Source organism: Zootoca vivipara, chromosome 1 (genome assembly GCF_965207765.1).
Source record: "Zootoca vivipara chromosome 1, rZooViv2.hap1.1, whole genome shotgun sequence".
Classification (NCBI taxonomy): Eukaryota; Metazoa; Chordata; class Lepidosauria; order Squamata; family Lacertidae; genus Zootoca; species Zootoca vivipara.
In genome coordinates this window covers 123,715,751-123,730,856 of record NC_142582.1, presented here as the reverse complement: position 1 = coordinate 123,730,856, position 15,106 = coordinate 123,715,751, and the positions used below count along the sequence as shown (strand labels likewise).

The 15,106-nt window shown below is 48.2% G+C and overlaps 1 protein-coding gene across 9 annotated transcripts in view; it reads right to left on the bottom strand.

Annotated features, from left to right (window-relative positions):
- The window catches only part of AKT1 (AKT serine/threonine kinase 1), a 101,389-nt gene extending 86,611 nt beyond the window's left edge, over nucleotides 1-14,778 (bottom strand). The window contains exons 1-2 of one of the 9 annotated variants that reach the window (XM_088673615.1): nucleotides 14,511-14,778; nucleotides 14,426-14,474 (exon numbers count right to left, since the gene is read on the bottom strand). The gene's annotated coding sequence lies outside the window, so the exon portion shown is untranslated. Of the gene's footprint in view, nucleotides 1-13,674; nucleotides 13,746-14,421 lie in introns of those variants that run through there. The other 8 variants (XM_088673624.1, XM_088673630.1, XM_088673612.1 and 5 more) reach the window with 8 other exon arrangements.
- Nucleotides 14,779-15,106: the final 328 nt, after the last annotated feature.

Below are 15,106 nucleotides of genomic sequence, written 5' to 3'. Positions count from 1 at the left end.
GTGTGCTGCTCTGGTTCGCCAGAAGCGGCTTTGTCATGCTGGCCACATGACCTGGAAGTTGTACGCTGGCTCCCTCGGCCAATAGAGCGAGATGAGCACCGCAACCCCAGAGTTTGTCACAACTGGACCTAATGGTCAGGGGTCCCTTTACCTTTACCTATCCCAACACTGTGCCCTAGTCTAATAAAAACCCACAGCATTTTCATGCCAGTCACAGTGCTTCCTGCAAAGCTAGAACCCGTCTCTCCTGTGCAAGCAGCCATTCAAGCTATTCAGACCAAGGATGGGGGGACCTGGGGCCTTCCAGATGTTGCTGAACTACAGTCCATGCTGATAGGAAGCAACATCAGGAGGGTGCCAGGTTGGAGGAAGCTGTTCTAGTCTCTTTTAAAAGCCGTCAGTGGTCACCATCACATCCCAAGAGCCTGCAGGGTCAGAGCAAAGGGCCGCCATCCAAGTCCAATATCCTGTTCTCACATTGGCCAACTGGACTAAACACACCAGCGGGGTCAGCTCAGACACAAATGGCAGAGGTGTGGGGTACAAAAAGTTCCAGAGCTTTATTTGGGGGGGGGGGGGTGATTCCCCCCCCCCACAAACACAAATGTCATCAGCTAATTAGTAACTGTGAACCTATTGCCAATACAGTATTAGGAAATCATTGCCGTTTCAAAGCTTTTGGCTTTACTAAATATAAGCAAAATGTTGTTGTTGTTGTTTAGTCGTTTAGTCGTGTCCGACTCTTCGTGACCCCATGGACCAGAGCACGCCAGGCACTCCTGTCTTCCACTGCCTCCCGCAGTTTGGTCAGACTCATGTTCGTAGCTTCGAGAACACTGTCCAACTATCTCGTTCTCTGTCGTCCCCTTCTCCTAGTGCCCTCAATCTTTCCCAACATCAGGGTCTTTTCCAAGGATTCTTCTCATGAGGTGGCCGAAGTATTGGAGCCTCAGCTTCACGATCTGTCCTTCCAGTGAGCACTCAGGGCTGATTTCCTTAAGAATGGATAGGTTTGATCTTCTTGCAGTCCATGGGACTCTCAAGAGTCTCCTCCAGCACCATAATTCAAAAGCATCATAATTCGTAAGCAAAATAAACATGCTAAAATAGATCTCTTGCTAGGGCAGTAGTCCACCTTTATAGTCCCACCTTCAACCAAAACATACCGTATTTTCTCATGTGTAAGACACCCACATGTATAAGACGACCCCTACGTTTTTGAAGCCAAAATTAAGAAAATAATATTTTTGCTGAGCTTTTTGGGGGGGGGAGATCACTTGAGTTGTTGTGCTTTTGGGGGGGAGGTCACCGCTTCCCATCACTCACTCACCCCCCTCTGCATTCACTATCCATGTATAAGACGACCCCCAATTTCTGCCTACATTTTAAAAGCCAAGAACACGGAAAAATACGGTTACTTTGGGGGATCTACTTCTCTCTTCTTCTTTTTTATCCCATATTTGTATGCTGGTAGTGCTGCTGTTGCGACCCACCTCAAATCCTAACCCACCAGCCAAAGGCCAATCTAGGACACCAGAAGAATTTCCAATGAAAGTTACTCTGATATGCGTGGGAATTTTTTCCTCCAGGAAATGTTTCCATTCAACATTTTCTGAGAAGCCCACATCACAGGGTTGGACCGGCACAGCGGTTGAGAGGCGGTGAGATGTGGAAAGCGAGTAGAGATAGAAAGCAGGAATGAGATGCTAATAACCACCTGTTTCGAAGAAGCCAGGGCGAAGAGACACAGCTGCAATTCAGAAGTGGATGGGTGATCCGCTCAGAGAGGCAACTTAGTAGGACGGCTCTCTCCCACCAAGGGACCATCAGTTTCAGTCAAACACAAGGCAGCCAATGAGGTGTCCCTTGATCCAGGAACCCTCGCAATGAAGTTACCCCCCCCCAAAAAAAAATATCAAGGAAAATATTTACTTTGAGATAACATTGGCTTGTGTCTCCCGCCAAGATTCTGACTGTTCCCAAGTTAGAAAACAATGTGGTTTGAAAAGCAAGGAGGCAGCAAGAGGCAGGAAAGGTAAGCAATCTAGCTAGGCTACAGAGCAGGCATAGGCAAACTCGGCCCTCCAGATGTTTTGGGACTACAACTCCCATCATCCCTAGCTAACAGGACCAGTGGCTAGGGATGATGGAAATTGTAGTCTCAACACATCTGGAGGGCCGAGTTTGCCTATACCTGCTACAGAGGAAACCTTGGCCCCACATCGCATCCATGGGGCTTGATGAACGAGTTACATGGGGTATTCCAGAGAGTCAAATAATAACCAAATGCCTGAACCAACTGGTGCCCAGTTATAAGAAGGTGCCCAGTTATAGGAAGCAGACTTTCTGATGGGCTTTAGTTGTACTGTAGTTCCAAAAGGTGACCTCGTTAAGGGCAGGGCTGGCCAGAAGAGACATTGAAGGAAAGTTCAAAGGCCGAGTCGTTACAAGTTTCAAGACTAGCTTCAGTGGCAGGATCGTCATGAAAAGCCCCAGACCATTCGGAACTTACAACCTGAGATGTCCTTTGTGCAGAAAAAAAAATGAATTTCTAAGGAACTGTAGATTCAGCCTTAGTCCAACTATTAGCAGAAGGTGACTGCCTTGTTGTTACGGCCCAGAGTTAGTCAATGCTAAACAAGATTGTAGCAGAGCTTCCAAGAATTGACTAGGCTGCACTTGCCACTTTCATCATTGCAGGGAAATCCCCCTATACGACAGGTAGTATGGAAGGGGTATTTGGCAAGAGCTTCTCAAAGGGATAAAGTGAAAGTAAGCTCACAGTCTGCAGAGTCCCATTTGCACCAGGCTTTTGGGTGGCAAATGGTTAACTAGAATCTTACTTCATTTACTTTTAAGAGACAGGTTCTCTGGATGCCGAGTTCTGTGGCCGCTGTCGAGTTTTACATTGCCACAGTTTTCACGCAGCCTAACCCAACCTTAAGGCTGCAATCTTGTACACACAATATGTTTAACTGGGTGCAGTAGGTCTCAGTTCAGAGTACCACTGCTAATCTGTTTGCACCAGAAATCACGGTTCTAGGCTAGAAAGAGAAACACATTTCTAAGAACCCCTGCTCCCAATAAAATAGTTTACAAGGGTCAAAGCAGTTCACAGTTGAGAATGAACAGCTTCAGAGCAACAATGCTGCAGAATCAATGCAGCTCGCCAGCCAAGAGCCATTTCTTATCCTGAAAAGATTGCATAAAAGGACAGTATGTTAATGCGCAACTATGCAAAATCTAAGCCTGGCCTTGCAGCGCACGATGCGTTTCCCACACTGCTTGAAAAAAAGTTCTCACCCCTACAGTCATTTATGCAGAAAGAAAGGTGAGCGCTTTTGCCAGACGAATGGCGGGGCAAATTATAAAAATAAAACGAACAAATAAAACTGGGCTGGAGAGTGACCTCACTTGGGAGCAGTTCCTAGAGTTACAGTGAATAGGGGTCACCCGAGGTGGCTGTGGCCTGCTTGTCTAGCCACTGACCACGTGACAGTGCTGTGCCAAAGATACAGAAGTAAATCAAAATCAAAACGCACAGATATAAAACTCCCCCTAGTTTACTCAGCACCAAAAAAATGCAACCACTGTCTCCCCTCGTCTCGCAGCTCAATAAAGAACAGTCAAGAAACTAAGCGTGCTTATGCCTCACTGCAGTTTATACTGTGCTAATTTATTCATGCGCTGACCAAAGCATTCAAGCTGTGAATACACCACGGAGTGTTATTTTGAAGAGACAATCTGGGACTGCAGAATCTCAGTCTAACTATCTCAATGCAGAGAGAGAGAGAGAGAGAGAGAGAGAGAGAGAGAGAGAGAGAGAGAGAGAGAGAGAGAGAGAGAGAGAGGTTTGCTTTACAACCACCAATCTTTCTACTCAAGCAGGGATGCAGCTGGTTGTACACCAAAAGGTAGCAGTTTTTTTAAAAAAAACCTCTTTTTTTGGTGTGTGTGTGTTGGGGGGGGGTTCTCTCCAATATGCTGATATGCTCAGCACCACACTTTCCCAACCTTTAGCAGAAATGCATGACAGAGACATGGGAGGTGCAACAGGAAGAGAAATGCCAGAAAATGCACATGGCAAACTTTTCTGGGTTGGAACTGTAGTGTCCCTTTCACTTTAACCTGCAAGAACAAACTTTCTCTTCTTTGTTCTAATAAAGTTTTTATTAATGTAAAATCAAAATATAAGCCTGGGGGGGAGGGGGGAGTTACAAAGCATAGGAGCAGTGCAGAGGTTGCATAAAAAAACCAGAGAGCAGATTATGTAGAAAACTAAAAGTAGCAAAACAAATAATAAAATCCATGAAGTTGGAGAACATCTGGCCCCCCAGGTCCAACCAGGCCCCCAGGACTCTTCCCTTGGTTACTCCACCCACTGTTCCCTCTGACCCATATCCATCTCCTGTGCTACAGCCCTTCTCCATTTTAAAGCTGCTTAAAAAAACTGTGGAGTACTATAGCTCAGTCCTCCAACTTGACTTCACCCATGAAGGCGCACTCCTCAACCGTCTCCTGAGACAAACAGATACCAGTCCTACCTGGAGATACCGGGGATTGAACCTGGGACCTTCTGCATGCAGAAAGGTCATATCGCTTATTTACCAAGTTAATCCCTGCACTCTCCGAGCGAGGGCCTCCTGTAGGTACAATCTAGGAATCAGAGGCCTTTTCTAGTGTTGCGGCACCTGCCCCTTTGGAACGCCCTCCCATTCTAAATATTAGACAAGTGCCATCTCTTATTGTCTTTTCAGTGCCTACTTGAAGACCTTTCTCCCAACAAACCTTTTAAACTGAGATTTCTTTCCCAATCTGCATCTGTAGGTGGAATTGTTCTTATGCAGGGGTCGGCAACCTAAGGCCCATGGGCCACAAGTGGCCCACGGGGTCATTTAACTGGGCCCCGAGCTGCCCCCGAACTGAGCCGCCCGCTTGCCAAGTCCGTGCACGCTGCGCTAAAGCGGCACAGAACGGGGACTCGCTTCCGTGACACCAGAAATCGCATCTGCGCAGACGCCGGAAATCGTGTCTGCACAGACACCGGAAATTGCACACACACGCGATCCGGCCCATGGAGGGATCTCCACTGGAGTGAACCGGCCCAGGCGAGGTAAACCTTGCCGATCCCTGTTCTTGCAATTTTGTTCAATTTTGTCACCTCTTGTTTTTGACACCCTGGTTTCCTTTGGGACAAAGTGCAGGATGCAAAGCACAGCGCATTTTGAAGGGGTATGCAGAGAATCATAGAATCATAGAGTTGGAAGAGACCACAAGGGCCATCCAATCCAACCCCCTGCCAAGCAGGAAACACCACCAAAGCATTCTTGACATATGCCTGTCAAGCCTCTGCTTAAAGACCTCCAAAGAAGGAGACTCCACCACACTCCTTGGCAGCAAATTCCACTGCCGAAGAGCTCTTACTGTCAGGAAGTTCTTCCTAATGTTTAGGTGGAATCTTCTTTCTTGAAGTTTGAGCCCTCCCTACGTACATGCCAGGCATATTCATATGTCATGTGAATGCAAGAGTGAGTGCAACCAGGGGATGAGTTGGCAGGAGACTTGGCTCTCGCTGCTCAGCTTAGCAAATAAATAAATAATACTCCACCCATCTGACTAGGTTGCGCCAGCCACCCTATGCTTCCAGGGTAGAACATTATGGAAGGAAAGGAAGCCCTCTCCTCTCCTCTCTTCAGCACTGTGGAATTTGGTTCCACGGCTGAGTAGGTATTAATCAACAGGCGCAGTAGCTCCTGTTCATGCATCCTATATGAGCCTCAAGGGGCCTGCTTTCGAGAGAAAAAACCATGCTTAATTGAAGCCACCGGATTGTTCCTAGGCTCATTCCAGCTATCAAAGCCCCATCAATTAAAACGTGGCAATTAATGTAATTTCCTAGCTGCCTAGCCACCACTGCCAAAATAAAGCCCACAGCCACCGCTCTTTACAGCTATGCCACTCTTGCTTCTGGTCTGGCAACGGATGAGGCCAGCTCCTGCTTACCCTATGGCCAGGTTTAGCTTTGGGGCATCCAGTTGCTAATCAAGGACGGTAACCCAGCTCCCCCTTCTCTTCAGCACAAGGGTTTCCACCTTCACAACAGAACATTCTCCCTCTCCTCTCCCCGGGCTTGCCCTGCACCCTCTCCAAATCTGCTCTAGAGAACTGGGGGAACCCCCTCCACCAAGAACAGATTTTTTTTGGGGGGGGTGTTAAAACCACATGCTGACAGCACAAGAAAGTTAGCGCTACACTGGATTCTACCCTTTGTGACTTGGGAAGACTTCAATAATTGAATTTGGGGAGGGGGGACCTTAATGAAGCCTGTTCCCCGAACCCCAAACTTCACTACTGTTGTCTTTATTTCCCAAATTGTGCAGACTTCTAAGAACAGTGGCTATACGACAGATCACAAAGGTAGTGGGAGAGTGGATCCTGTGGTCACCTGTGATCTGAGCACTGGAAGACGTCAGATGCTTTCAAGGGGAAATCAAGCTCCCCAGATATAGCAAGAAGGAAGTTTGCATGTGGATGTGACACGGGTTCAGAATAGAAGCTCCTGTTTGTCTCCTCTCCTCTCCCTGCAACCCCATGTGCACTCTCAAGGATGAGGGACCTTCCAGAGCAGATCTGGGGGAGGGTTGGGGCGCAGAGCAAGGAGAGGACGTCCCACGGGACAAGCGAAGCTCTGCTGAGCTGGACACAACCCTATGAAATGGAGCTGTTTCCGAAAACCAGAGATACCGTACTTTGCAGGGTTAGAAGGTGCCTGTATTGTGCAAGCCTGCCAGGCCAGCAAAAGCCAGACTCCTTTGCATAGTTTTTGCTGCTGCTGCTGCTGCTGCTGCTGCTGCTGCTGCTGCTGCTGCTGCTGCTGCTGCTGCTGCTGCTTAAGAACCAATTCACAAGACCTGGTTTAAATACCACATTGGATGGGAAGTGCCTCAGCTCAGATGCTTTGCTTGCAATCTGCAGCATTTCCAGGTAGGGCTGAAACCCTGGAGAGCGTCCGCCATTCAGTGCAGACAGTTCTGAAGCAGATGGACCAAGGGCCTGACTCTGTGTTCAAGGGAGCTTCCTGTGTTCTTCCTAACATGTTTTAATGTTAACAAAATAGGGGATGGGCAGCCAAGGACTATGCTACATGCACAGGCGTCTACACCCTGGCTACAACCAGGACACTTATTTATTTGTATTTATCCAGCAAGATTTATAAACCGGTTAATTAAAGAGCTCGCAAAAAAGTGAATGCAATAGGATGGAGAAAGCAAGCTAAAATCCATTAAGCGATCAAAAATCAAGCAATCGTCAATGAGAGACAGATACAAAATCAATAAACCTCTAAAAATGAATACAGGTAACTCAATAAATGGTGAATAAGGGGCCCAAGAAGAGAAAGTTAGGGCTGCGAGTGTTGAAACCTTGGAAAGCCACTGCCAAACAGTGCAGACATTGCAACTAGATGGACCTAATGGTCTGACTCGGTATAAGTCATCTTCCTATCAGTGTTAGAAATTCCCCAGGCTCCAGGTGTGTCTTGCGACTGGCACAGGTCCATTTGCGGCCGGTGTGGAGATATCTGGATGCCAGGTTGGTGACTGACATCTCCATCTGGCTGGCCCCTCCAGCTTTCTTAAGCAGGTAAGCAGAAGAGCTAATTTATTGAATTTATATCCCACCTTTTTCTCCCAAGGAGTCCATGGTTTACCTCCCTCCTCAGTTAATCCCTACAATGACCCTGTGAGGTAGGTTAAGAGGCTGTGACTGACCCAAGGTTACCCAGTGAACGTCATGACTGAGTAGGGATTTGAACCCTGATCTCCCAGGTCTTAGTCTGACACTCTAACTCAGGCATCCCCAAACTGCGGCCCTCCAGATGTTTTGGCCTACAACTCCCATGATCCCTAGCTAACAGGACCAGTGGCCAGGGATGATGGGAATTGTAGTCCAAAACATCTGGAGGGCCGAAGTTTGGGGATGTCTGCTCTAACTACAACACCACACTGGCTTCCTAGAGTACTTCTGCTATGGGACAGCTATATAAATTAAGTAAGTAAATAAATAAATAGGGGGAAAGCAAAATGTCCCTTAGAGAAGGATCTGAAATATTTTCTGTGAAGCTTGGATTTGTTTTATTCTAGATTGCTTTATTTGATGTTTTAATCAATGCGTTGCAAACTGCTTTTGAGATTTGTTCTTTTAAATATAAAGCAGTACAGAAATGAAATGGATAATAATAAATTTCACTGGAAAATAAAAAAAGGCGCCTAGACAATCCAATGTGACGACTGCAATCTAGGTTTAAGGCACCATTGTTGATTAGTTTGTATATCCGAGTTTCTAACACTGCTTCCTATGTTCCTAGTAAAAGATGTTGATTAGTAAGAATGTAGGCGGATTCTGGAATTGCAATCAGGATTTATTCTGAATGCTTCTGCTGGTGAGGAAAAATCTCCCCGCATATAGAAAAGTAGCACATCAGGAAGGAAGTCTGAGGAGTGGTCTCTCCCCTATATGCTAGATTACCACAAGCAGGGGCCTTTTTATATGGAGTGTGTTTGTATTTACAAACAGGATGGCTCTCTATGCCTGTTGTTCGATAGAACAGCCTCCACAGTATAAACAGCCTTTCCGCTGCCAGCATAGGTTGCGTCTCGCAGAACAAGCCTTCACACGGCCCCAGAAAGCCAAACATGAAGAAAAGGTTACAGGCCAGCAATGAACAGTAAAGACAGCAACCGTCAAGTCAGAAGAGCAGAGATGGTGCAAGGGTAAAGCCAGAACGGCCTAGGAATAAGAAGAGGGACTTGGATGCGAAAAACTGCTCTGACAATAATAAAAGGGAGAACAGGTCCCAGACACAGAAGGCAAAATAGGCAGCGCAGTGACTACTACAGCAAGTCTCAAATGCACCCATAGGTGAGAATATTCTGTTGACTTCGCTGGTGCTATCTTGTGCCATCAGGATTCCCCCTGCATCCACAGCATGCGCACGCAAAGCACTGAGCATAGCAAGTGCTGCTCTAGCACATCACAAATCACGGCACTATGCCAGCACTGCAGTGGCCCAGCGGAGGTGTCGCAGATACACACCAGGGCAGATTTTCAGAAAACCGCTGTTGTGGGTCTGCTCTCTCAAAAAATACACATTTGAGCGGCGGAGGTTAAGCCTAAAGGAGCTTCTGGGAAGTTGTGCTGAGTGGAACCACTAGCCTGCCTAGCTCTATACTGTCTACACGGACTGGCAGCAGCTCTCCTGGGTTTCAGGGGGAAGGAGCCTTTCCCAGCACCCTACGTAGAGTTGCGGGGAGTTGAGACTGGGATCTTGTGCATACACAGAAGGTACAGAGGGACATACATCTGGTGCTCCAGGCTAGGGTTGGAAGATTTTTTCCAGGCTGAGGGCCACATTCCGCTTCTGGGCAAGCTTTTGGGGGCCACATGCCAGTGCTGGGCTGGTCCAAGGGCAAAAGTGGATGGAGTAACAAACGTGAATTTTACAAATGTGCATTTTCTGCACATACCCCTCTCTACCCTCCACCCAGGCAAGAGAAGAGGCACCGTCAGAATTTAAGGGCATATTCCAGCCAGACCAAAAACACACAGGATGCAGAGAAGAGTTCAGTGAGGGTGTGTGCCTTAGGGACAAGAAAGGAGATTCCGGCTACACATCAGGTAGACCTTTCTGACAGTAAAAGCTGTTCGACAGTGGAATGGTCTCCCTTGGGAGGTGGTGGACTCTCCTTCCTCGGAAGTTTTGAAGCAGAGGTTGGATGGCCATCTGTCCTGGATGCTTTAGCTGAGATTCCTGCATGGCAGGGGGTTGACTACATGACCCTTGGGGGTCCCTTCCAATTCAATATTTTTCTTAAAGTTCCAAGGGCCACGTAGAAAGGCTTGGAGGGCTATAGTTGGTAGCCAGGCCTGAAGCTCCCCATGCATGCACTAAGTTGTGGGGCTTCATTTTAAAAAAAAGAGGCAAGTGATGCTGGAATAGCAAAGAGGTGTTTTTGCTCATTTTTCCATCTAGAATGAGGGAAAACAACTTTCCTAAACTCTGCAAAACTTCTCGTATAGATGAGTTGCAGTAATACAAACATAGGAAGTCCACTACAGCACACATACTGAGGCCATTTGTAACCCAATAACAGCTACTCCCACTGGCTGTAGCTCTTAAGACAGTGGTGACCAAACTTGACCCTCCTGCTGTTTTGGAACTACAATTCCCATCACCCCTGACCACTGCTCCTGTTAGCTAGGGATGATGGGAGTTGTAGTCCCAAAACAGCTGGAGGGCCAAGTTTGGCCATCACTGTCTTAAGAGGTTCCAGGCAAAAGTCTCGATCTATGCTAGCAGATAATCTTTTAAGTGAAGGTGCAAGGGATTTAACTTGGCATCTTCTACAGAGCGAGCATGTGCTTTACCACCAAGTAGTGGTGCCTTTCCTAAGAAGTATACAATATGCAACTGAGCACTTCCTATGCATCTTTGTGCTGTTTGTGGGCATAGGAATTCCCTAAATCTCCTCCATGTGTTGGGAAAACTCGTTGCTCACCTAATGCGAAATCCCCACATGGTCTTCCTTGACCCTTCACCGAAGAGGGTAGGCTAGCCCATGTGCATATGGGGCTTCTGAGTCACACGGGCGGCATGCAGAACTATTTAATTAAAATCATATGCTTTTTATTTACTCGGGCAGGATGAAAGACAAATCTTTTTAATCCCAAAATTACTCCTAAAGAAAGTAATTAGTCCTAGTAAAAACCGTACTCTCCCTAGCCTGAGAAGAAAACCTAGAGGGCTGGTTCGCACTTTTAATTTTTTGAACTCATGTTGAGTATGCAGCTTTTAAACAACACGGCAGGTTGCAAACGGCACATGACATGGCTGGCTCTCCCCAGAAGGTTTTGTAGCTTCCGCGCATATGGCTGTGAAGTTTGGGGCTCTAAAAAGTGTCCTGTTCACAAGCGATGGTGCCATGCGTCCATTTTACCACTTAAAATTCTGGTTTTTACACACACACCAGCTGAATATGTATGCTGCAAAATAAACCAACACTTAAAGAGATTTAGCTGCCTCAACCTGGGTAAGTGAGATCAGCATGGAGGTTTTTTGCACACTCCCAAACAAATAAAGGGAGAAAACTTAATCATGTCAGGTAAACCATCTGCGTGCGAGACAGCAATGTGGTACAATGGATAACGCACTAGACTTGGACTATGGGAAAACTCAGGATCAAGTCCCTGCTTGCACATGAAGCTCACTTTGGGACCCTGAGCCAATTACACTGTTTCTTCCTGCCCAAAATTGCGTCTAGATAGATCAGACAGACTTGACCTCCTTCGAGTTAATATGCCTTTGCCTCCACCTTACACCTAATTCCTTATATTACTGCTGCAGCAATTCACCTACTCCAAAAGCAGTAATTCCTGGCACAAAGGTTTTTACACATTCAAAATAGCGTGGGCCCGAGATAATTAAATGAAACTATTGTGGGTTTGAAGACGGAAGTTAAACAGCTACATTCTGCTGCAAACACAGCCTATTGAGCACATTTACCTGTAAACAGATCGTGAAGCTGAGGCTCCCAATACTTTGGCCACCTCATGAGAAGAGAAGACTCCCTGGAAAAGACCCTGATGTTGGGAAAGATTGAGGGCACAAGGAGAAGGGGACGACAGAGGACGAGATGGTTGGACAGTGTTCTCGAAGCTACGAACATGAGTTTGACCAAACTGCGGGAGGCAGTGCAAGACAGGAGTGCCTGGCGTGCTCTGGTCCATGGGGTCACAAAGAGTCGGACACGACTAAACGACTAAACAACAACCACCTGTAAACTAATGAAATAGCCAACCCTTTAAAAAAAATGGAAGGGAAAAGATCCTGACTTTTAAATACTATAAGCTTACGCAAACGTGCAGAATGCAATAAGGGATCCATCCTTTTGTTTTCTCATGCCAGAGAGAAGACAAAGGGGGGGGGGGACTACCTAAAAGTATTAACAATGCTACCCTAGACAAAACAACCTAAAAGTGTTAACAATGTTACCCTACCCTCAGTGGGAAGCGGGTCCCACTGAGTTCTGTAGGGCTTACTCTCCTAAGTGGGTACAGGCGTGCCACCTACAAAAAAAATCTATAACAATCATAGTCTGTTCACACAGCAAGGTTTTTCTCCAAATAAGTAGAGGCCTGTCCTTGGCCTTCCTTTGGAGTACGCATTCGCATGGGCAAATGTAACTTTATTACTTATTTTTTTCATTCAGCCCATCCTCCAAGAAACTTGGTGCAGAACTGACAGCCCATCACACCGCCGCCACCCGCAAAAGGCAGGCAAGATCAGGCCAGTGGCCCACAAGCCCGGCCTCTCTTCCTTTCGTTGTTCCCGCAAGGGGACAATGACAATAAAGATATCTTATCTTATCTTTCCTGCAGTATCCAGCAACTGGTACTCAAGAGGCATTGATCTCTGCCTAATTCTCCTTAAAAAGCCATCTAGGTCAGTGGCCATCCCTGCTTCTTTGGGGAGCGATTTCCAATTTGTCCTCATTAACAACCCTGCAAAGTAGGTTAGCTTGAGAGTGGTGGCCAGCCTTGAGGCACCCAGCGTTGCTGTCCCATGCCGAGTGAGAATTTGAACCCGTGTCTCTCTGCTGCTATTCCAACACCACTCTATCCCACAACACTCATGTCCCAACAGGCAGCTCCATGGAAATGCAGCAGTATTCCTGCATTCATGCGGGACCGCCAAGTTTGCACATTGTGTTTGTCCACACAAAGTAGTACAATATCTAGAAACTGTCAGGATTGCCTGTGTGGACAGAGGAACACAAGACTATGAACAAGCTCCAGAAACAAAACCACAGATCTTACAGAGTTACACCCAAGTGGATTCTGTGAAACTCACTTAGGCCTCTTAGTACTTCGGGTATAACGTGCTATAATGAAGCTCTTAGATATTTCAGAAGGATAGTAAACGAAACCCACTGTATATTCCTGCGTATAAGACTACTTTTTAACCCAGGAAAATCTTCTCAAAAGTCGGGGGTCGTCTTATACGCCGGGTCGTATTTCTTATACGGCGAGGATATCCCAAACTCTATATTTTGACTGGAAAAGTTGGGGGTCGTCTTATACGGTATATAACATCCGCTCCAAGCAATCCAGGTTAAGCGAGGGAGAGAACGCCCACGAAACTCCATTTAGAACAAGTTAGCCAAAAATCTAAAGTCCTTCATACTTTTTTTGTTTTGCTTTAAGAGAGAAAACCAGCTATTTTCATTACCTCCAAAAGCTCATTAGGAGGATACAGTGGTCCGAAGACCTGGGGGTCTGCAACCGAATTGCGCACCTCACAAGGAGCCACAACCAACAGTGGGTGGGGTTCTTCTGTCAAGCGTTTCCCGCCCCCCACGTGATTCGCCGTTTTGACTCATCCGCTCGATACTTTTTTAAGGTGTACAATAAAAATAAAATAATGTGTGAATCAGCCCTGCCTGTCTCACATCAAATATTCAGTTGGCAAATCAGAAGGTGGGGGGTGGCAAAGGCCTGGTTTTTATGGCACAGGGTTTGTGAGGTTGCCGGGGGGGGGAGCATTATAAGAAATATGAAATAATCCAACGCCTGGAAAACATATACTTTGCTGGTGCGTAGGGCAGGAGACCCAGTTACCTCAGAAGTGGAAGGGGGAGGGACCTGAAAACCTCCTTCCTCCTCAAACAGCTGTGGGCAGCAATGGAGAAGAAGCCTGAGGTAAACAAACACCGCAGAGAGGAAAGAAGGGGGGGTTAAGAGAGTAAGGCAAATAGAGTGGCATCCGAGGGTGCAAACCCAGGACCCACCACAAGACCCCCTTACCCACCTGACACCCCACAACGCAGCGGTCCCAAAAGAAAAAAAAGAGGGTTGGGAAAGGTGCAAGTTTTTTCCACAAGGGGAGAAGCCCCCCAGCGCGCACCCCACCCCAAAGGTACGCACAAAGAGCCTATTCCCCTCCTTCCTCTCTCCTCCCACCCCTCTCGCTTTTGGGGAGCAGGCGTTTCCAAAGCCCAGGCGCATCTGCAGGCAGCAGCAAAGGGAGCCGCCGCCGCCGCCACTGCAATGCACAAAAAAGAGAGGATATTTCAAGATATTATTTAGAAAAACACACACACATCTCATCTAAGGCCTGCAAAGGGGGGGGGTCACTTTTGCAGCGGGAGGTTTGCAAGCAAATAAACCGCCCCGGAGAAAGGGCCAGAGCGCCGCGCCGCTCGGAACAAGCGCACCAGACAATGCACCAAAAAAAGGGGGCCACCCCCCCAAAAAAAAAACCACACGCGCGCGCGCACACGCACCCAAGCCAAAGGGGGCTGAGCAAGGCCCCGCGGCTGCTCCTCCCTCCCCATCCGAGGCCCGGAGACGCCGGCGGCCACTTACATGCCTGGGAGGGTGCAAAGCGGAGCGGCTGGCCGGAGTCGAGGCCTAGGCGGACTGCTGCTGCTGCTGCTGCTGCTGCTGCTGCTGCTGCTGCTGCTGCTGCTGCTGCTGCTGCTGCTGCCGCCGGACGCCGCCGACTCCTTGCAGGGAATCAGCCCATTGAGCTCCCGCCTGCGAGGGCTATGAATGGGGAGGCGGCCGGCGGCTCCCGGTCTCTCCCGCGGGGCTTCCTCGGAGCAGCGCTGCTGCCCGGGCGTCGCGAGCTCGACGCGTTGCCGTTGCGGTCGCCGCCGCTGCTGCTGCTTTTGCTGCTGCTCCCAGTTCCTCCAGCCTCCCTTCCTTTCCTCTCTTTGAGTCACTCGCGCGCACACTCACACGCTCACGCGCACAAACACACACACACGCCGGCTCTCGCCCGCGGGGTCCTACCGCCCGGCATGCTCCACTCCCAGTTTCCATGCAATGTTTTTTTTTCCCCTTTCCCCTGGAGAAAGAATAGTCAGGAGGACGCTGGAAAGACACCCGCGCGTTGCATGCATGCGCTTCCTCAGGCAATTCAGCGCACGCGACACACAAGCGCACGCACCCGCTCAGGACTCTCTCAAACCCCCCCACCCCACATGCACACACACGCATGCACTTAGCACACTGCCGCATCCAGCACACGCTGGACACTCACTCGTGC